Genomic DNA, 7,300 nt, shown 5'->3' on the forward strand with positions numbered 1-7,300 from the left:
CGTTGAGCTTGCCGCCAACTCCGCTGCTCCTCACACGTCGGTTGGTGACCCGGTGCACTAGGGCGTGAGGATGTTGTTGATGGATCCGTATGTATCTTTATCTTTCCGTCAAATCCATGTAGTAGTATATGGTACTACTAGTAATTATCTTACCTTTCGCATCAACTTCATAATTTTCCTACGTACTCCATGCATGAACCGCGCCAGAACCAAACTTCTCATTACTCTAGGGAAAATCGTTATTTCTATCTATCGGTCGCGCCATGGAGCAGAACCAAATTTTACAAGTTACAAGTTCAAAAGGAAAAGCCTGCCGTGTTCGCGTCTCACCCCCACACGGTTGGTCCGGCACACCGCTCAAGGGGGAATGCGTATTGTGTTGCATTTTCACTTACAAGTGGGACCGCAGTTGAGCAAACCGACTATCGGCAAACCCCCACCCCGCCCACCGCGCGATGGCTGAGAAAACAGGAGGGAGAAGAGATGGCTGTAGCACGGACTCCAAGAAAATTGGTGTCAGATGGGACTCATGTGGGTGGCGTGTGCCGTACTGCTAGACATGAATGCTAGTTATGGCCCATGCCACCCCACTATATCGAGGTGCTGGTTATGTAGAACAAATTTCCTAGAGTCCGTGCTCATCCCTCCTCTATCTCTCTTCTCAGCTAGCCAGCAGACGCGCGGAGCCCATCGTCTGTTTGCTCATATGTGGTCCCACATGTCAGTGAAAACGCAAGAGGACCCACTGAACCTGCACATATTTGACCTCGACGTGCTGGTGATGAAAAACAAATCCAATAAAGATCTTCGGTGGCCGCTTTTGGAGTTACTCAAGAGTAGTAAGATTCTATTTATAGTTTAACCTAAGATGCACATCACGTGGCTTCAACTACCACTCTATTTTCTTGCATGACACGACCTGGATGTTGGATGTCCCACGTGTCGGCAAAAGGAGGAAGAACTCGACCAAATCTTCGGTTGTGCTCTCGGATTAGACTAGTTGTGCTAACTTAAAATTTTATTGTGTAGAATGCATGCAAGTTTTGGTATTGGGAAAAAGAGTACAACGATATATTGATAGAGTGCAATTTAGTTGATGTTCTAGCACTTTTAGCTAGCATAGAGGCTAGAGATGAGACTAGTGCACTTGTTGATAGAATAGAGGCTAGACATGTCTACTTCTTTACACTCGAAGAAGAAAGAAGCACGCAGGATCGAGCCTCCGCAGATCAACAATGAATGTATCGAGAAGACACTAATCCAACTTATAGGAGCAGTTATGGAAGTTGGATATCTTCTAAAATGTATTCTTGTGGTTCTTGTTTTTCTAGTCAAGATTTTGGTGATGTATTTCCATGTACCAAAAAAATCAATGATGAAAAAAAGATATGTGTTTGCAAAGAAAAATGTACGCAGCCGGGATGCATCCGCGCGTTGGGCGCACAGCCACCGCATCCGAGAAATGGCCCCGACACGACCCCATTGCCCTACCCAAACGGACAGAATCCAGGCAAAACGGAGGTCCATTTGGGGTCGTGCGTTGGAGTTGGCCTTACAAGTGGGACCACAGTTGAGGAAACCGACTATCGGCAAACCCCCACCTCGCCTGCCGCGTGATGGCTGAGTTAGAGAAACGACGAGGTTGAAGAGATTGTTGTAGCACGGACTCCAACAAATATGGTGTTAGATGGAAGTCGTGCTGGTGGCATGTGCCGTACTCCTGGACGTGAATGCTTGTTCTGGCCCATGCCACCCTACTACTCCTACTACTTATAGTAGTAGGATCGAGGATTCGAGGTGTTGGTTACATACAGCGAACACATTAACATATGGCCCACCTCACACTATGGCCAAATTTCCTGGAGTCTGTGCTAGGTTAAAAAGTGTTCTTTGTGAGGATGGGTGGCTGGTCTCAAGTTTAAAACTTGTTGTATTACGTTCGTAGATGTAGAGATAGTGCAGCATGTGAAGCTAGTACAAATAGTGTACTATTGTTGATTGGCCTCATCCGATAACCTGTTGCCATGCACGTACAATTATGTATTCGGAAAATATTTTTTTGCCTCGTCGCAACACCCACTCAGAGAAGCGACTCGAAAGCCATTCATAAATTTAGTAAGTTTATCACAGGCATATCATTTTATAACCTACAACAGGTCATCAACCCACAACGACAACGAGGATACATTATAAATACTGAAGTTTTCATCACACAACAAATAACAAGCAATGAAATGAACTTCAACTCAACCAATCCTCAGCGTTGGAAATGCTTGCTTTGAACCACAAGTGATTCTCTGGGAAGGGCCAGCTACTGTCAATCTCGAAACCACCGCAGGACTGATCATCCAGGCTGAAGCGGCCTACTATATCACGACCAGGGTATGGAACCACCGCAATGTCCGACGTATAGATACAGTTGCTTCTCATAAATGGTAGTAATGTTGTGTCAACAGCAGTTGGATCGCCTTTCACCATCATTGGATAGTTTTGTCCAAGGAAGAGCGAGTTTGCTCCAAGACTATCAATACTGTACCAGGGAGAAGGTGTTGGCGCTAGCACACTAGTATCCATCCCGAATACCATGCAACGGGTGTTGGAATAGGTCCGGAGAGTGCGACCATGGGAGACAACACCTGCTCCCTCAGTAGTAACATCAGCAGTGGGCTGTATACAGACAAGAAGTGGTGATCCATTGGAATTAGTTGCCAGCCGCCAGTGAGCATATGGGCCCTGCTCGGGATCATCACCATCGTCATCTCCCCCTTGGTTATAAAAAATTTCAAGTATAGGTGGTGGAATGTTCACATGACCTTGGAAACACAAGAAGAAGGTTAATTAGTAGAGAAGGGAAACTTGCTAACTCGCATGCATGTGGATGAGACAATTATAATTACGGTGGAAGACAAACGTACCGAAACTACGAGGATCCCATGCAAAAACAGTGCCACGAGTGGTGGCAGCAATCACAAGATCCTCGCATTCAATTGCATCACAGTACACATCCATGTATAGAAACTGATTTTGAGGAATATCCATCCAGTCGAACCACGAAGGACGGCAACAAACTTGTCGAAGATAGCAACAACTTGATAGTTCTTGTAATTCCAAGAGCGGTTGGGAACTCGAGAAATTGCTATCTTCCATAGACGACAGTCACCATGATCATATTTCAACGTACGTAGATAATCTATGTGCTCAACCTCAGGGCACTCGGAGATTTTTGGAAGCGGAATCCGCTGACGAGTGTACACATTCACAAGTTCCCACTCGCAATTGTACCCAATATAAACAATCCAATCTCCATTTGTGCCTGCCCAAGCCTTTCCCTCAAGCGATGGCATCTTAACATCATACGTATCATTATCAAGCGGCATCAACTTGCACAAGGCGAGGCTTCCCTCGTCCCCGCGCCAGTCAGCAGGGTCACGGCGAAGAAGATAGGGGAGATCAAACCGCTCCTTGACCCTTGGGTTCCTTGTAATGATGTTATTAGTTGAGTCGAGAATGTTCTTGAATGAACCTGCCATGCTAGCCGAGGTGATGACGTCGCACCGATCAACGAGTTCCCCCACCACGTCATCTTTCAGATCGGGGCAAGAATAACGGGGTCGTTTCTGGCTTGTTCCCTCCATGGAGAAGACGATTGAACAATGGCAGAAGGAAGGGTGAAGGCAAATGAAGGAGGGAGGAAGAGCGTGCGACAGCAGTTCCAAATCGAGAGGGAACGGCGAATAGTCGGTGGACGGTTGCCAGTTTGCCACGGTACACGAAGAGGCGCCCCGGCCTACACGTCTTTCAGAAATTGTACAAAAGGACTCGCCGTCATCTCACTGACATGTTGGGACGGGACCACATGTCAACGAAACATGGTGTGTAATTTCTCGTGCAAAATGCGATCTGGCCGCATTGGCCCGAGGTGCTGCATTAGTTATCGACCTTTATTTTTTTAACATACAATCTGAGTGGATAGCTCCTGTGGTCATCACACGTGAGCAGATATATAGGTGGGCTAGGTGGGCAGGCGGTAAGTGCTAAAAGAGTTGATCTCGGAAAAAGAGTTGATCCAATGCTTGGTTTTTTTTGGATTTTCCAACTATAACCATTGGATAGAGTGAATCAATGGCTTACGTTCAAAGTTATTCTCATACAATAGAATGGTATAGGAACGTGGAGAGATTTGGTTGATTTTATATCGCTGAATAATATAAAATATTATGAGTGCAGACGCTCCACCCCGAGGTTTGTTGCTCCTTCTCGGTCGTCGGGAATCTATGTTCTTCCACTCTTTCGTTTAAGACATGAGCTTTGTTCATCCTTTTGCCGACAAGCGGGACATCTATATGCCTCCATTTTACAAAATCATACTATATGCCTCCATGACACGCGGGACATCTAGCATCAAGGCGGCGTGCCATGCAAGAAAATGGAGATATGCAGTGCATAAGTGAGTCGTGCACTTCGATGTCACCTAGTACTACGCAATATTTTTTCTCCTCGATGGCATGTGAATAGTGCATGTACTCTATGACAGAGCACGGGATGGTAGCCATGGACATGGTCGGCCCTTTTTGAAGAGAGTACTAATAAATAACTTTGATGTGTCCCGTCAACTTGCAGAACGACGAGAAGCTTGCTTATTATGCCTTCTCCCTCGCCAACGCGTGCGTGTTGGCTCGCAGCACGAGGAGAAACTTTTGCTTACAAGCGGTGGACGTGCAGCAGTTCATTTGGTGTCAGATTACCAGAAGTACTACTGTGGTACCATCATTATTGTTCGACTTCCGGAAGAGGAGAAGAGCCAAGCGCAAGGTCACCTACTAACCTAGTACAATACTACTATAGCCAAAGCTGGTCCACCTTTTTAGAGCATGGTTAATTAATATAGGCGGCTCTTGCAGCGGCACATCATTTAGAGCAAGTACTCTCTTTGTAGGAACAAAGGAAGTGAAACAAAAGTTGGAGTGGATGCTAGATTGCCAATTAAAACATGATTACATAGGAAAAAAAATCCTATAGCATTCTATCCTATGAATCAAACGACCAATGTAGGAAAATTATGAGGGGGGTCTCTCCAACAGTGTTCCTTGGCTTGCACTTAGCATCACGGTGGTCGAACTTGGAGTCATTCATCTGGTACACGTGGCATCTTAGATCTGGACACAAGGTGACGTGACCTCTCACTTCCTCCGCCATTTGAAGCGGCGCGCCGGTGGGGGGCTAGCATACTCCAATATTAGGTTGGCTCTATGTGATGTGGCAAGTTCATATACTAACAGGATGCTGGCTATACTACTACGGTACTCACACTCCAAGAAGTGACTCGAAAACCATACATAAATTGAGTCTATGAAATGCATTTGCAAATGTACCATTCATTACATACAAGAAGTCATCAACACACAACGACAACGAGGATACATGTTGGATTATAGATTATTTCCAACAAAACATTCTAGCAAATACTAAAGTTTTCATCACACAACAAATAACAAGCAATGAAATGAACTTCAACTCAACCAATCCTCGGCGTTGGAAACGCTTGCTTTGAACCATAGGTGCTCTGGGAAGGGCCAGCTATTGTCAATATCGAGAGCAACGCAGGACTGATCATCCAGGCTGAAGCGGCATATATCAGCACCAGGGTAGGGAACCACTGAAATGTCTGAGGTATAGATACAATTGCTTCTCATAAATGGTAGTAACGTTGTGTCAACAGCAGTTGGATCGCCTTTCACCATCATTGGATAGTTTGGTCCAAGGAAGAGTGAGTTTTCTCCAAGACTATCAATACTAAACCAGGGAGAAGGTGTTGGCGCTAGCACACTAGTATCCATCCTGAATACCATGCAACGGGTGTTGGAATAGGTCCGGAGAGGGCGACCATGGGAGACAACACCTGCTTCCTCAGTAGTAACAATATGAGTGCACTGTATACAGACAAGAAGAGGTGATCCATCGGAATTAGTTGCTAGGCGCCACTGAGTATATAAGTTCTGCTCCTCCTCATGCTCGTGATCATCACCATCATCATCTCCCCCTTGCTTATAATTTTTTTCAAGTATAGGTGGTGGAATGTTCACAGGACCTTGGAAACACAAGAAGAAGGTTAATTAGTAAAGGGAAACTTGCTAACCCGCATGCATGTGGATGAAACAATTATAATTACGGTGGAAGACAAACGTACCGAAACTACGAGGATCCCATGCAAAAACAGTGCCACGAGTGGTGGCAGCAAACACAAGATCCTCGTATTCAATTGCATCACAGTACTCATCCGTGTGCAGAAACTAATTTTTGAGCAATATCCATGGACGACGAACCGTGGAATGAGTAAGGATGGCAACAAGCTTGTCGAAGATAGCAACAACTTCATAGTTCTTGTAATTCCAAGAGTGGTTGGGAACTCCACAAATTGCTATCTTCAGTAGACGACAGTCACCATGATCGTATTTGAACGTACGTAGATCATCTGTGTGCTCAATCTCAGGGCACTCTGAGATTTTTGGAAGTGGAATCCGCTGGCGAGTGTACACATTCACAAGTTCCCACTCGCAATTGTACCCAATATAAACAACCTAATCTCCATTTGCGCCAGCCCAGGCCTTACCCTTAAGCGATGGCATCTTGACATCACACATATCATTATCAAGCGGCATCAACTTGCACAAGGCGAGGCCCCCGTCGTCCGCGCCCATGCGAACAGGCTTATAGCGAAGAAGATAAGGGAGATCAAACCGCTCCCGGACCCTTGGTTTCCTTGTAATGATGTTATTAGTTGAGTCGAGAATGGGCTTGAACGAACCTGCCATGCTAGCCGAGGTGATGACGCCGCACCGATTATTGAGTTCCTCTACCACGTCATCTTTCAGATCAGGGCAAGAATAACGGGGTCGTTTCTGGCTTGTTCCCTCCATGGAGAAGACGATCAAACAATGGCAGAAGGAAGGGTGAAGGCAAATGGAGGAGGGAGGAAGAGCGTGCAACAACAGTTCCAAATCGAGAGGGAAAGGCGAAGAGTCGGTGGACGGTTGCCAGTTTGCCACGGTACACGAAGAGGCGCCCCGGCCTACACGTCCTTTCGGAAATTGTACAAAAGGACTCACCGTCGTCTCACTGACATGTTGGAACGGGACCACATGTCAACAAAACATGGTGTGTAATTTCTCGTGCAAAATGTGATCTGGCCGCGTTGGCCCGAAGTGCCGCATTATTTCTCGACTTTATTTTTTTAATGGCGTGCCGTTCAGTTTTGAAGCACGACTAACTGGTACAGTTTGCAGAGAGAATATAAACTACT

This window comes from Aegilops tauschii, chromosome 7 (genome assembly GCF_002575655.3).
Source record: "Aegilops tauschii subsp. strangulata cultivar AL8/78 chromosome 7, Aet v6.0, whole genome shotgun sequence".
In the NCBI taxonomy this organism is placed as follows: domain Eukaryota; kingdom Viridiplantae; phylum Streptophyta; class Magnoliopsida; order Poales; family Poaceae; genus Aegilops; species Aegilops tauschii.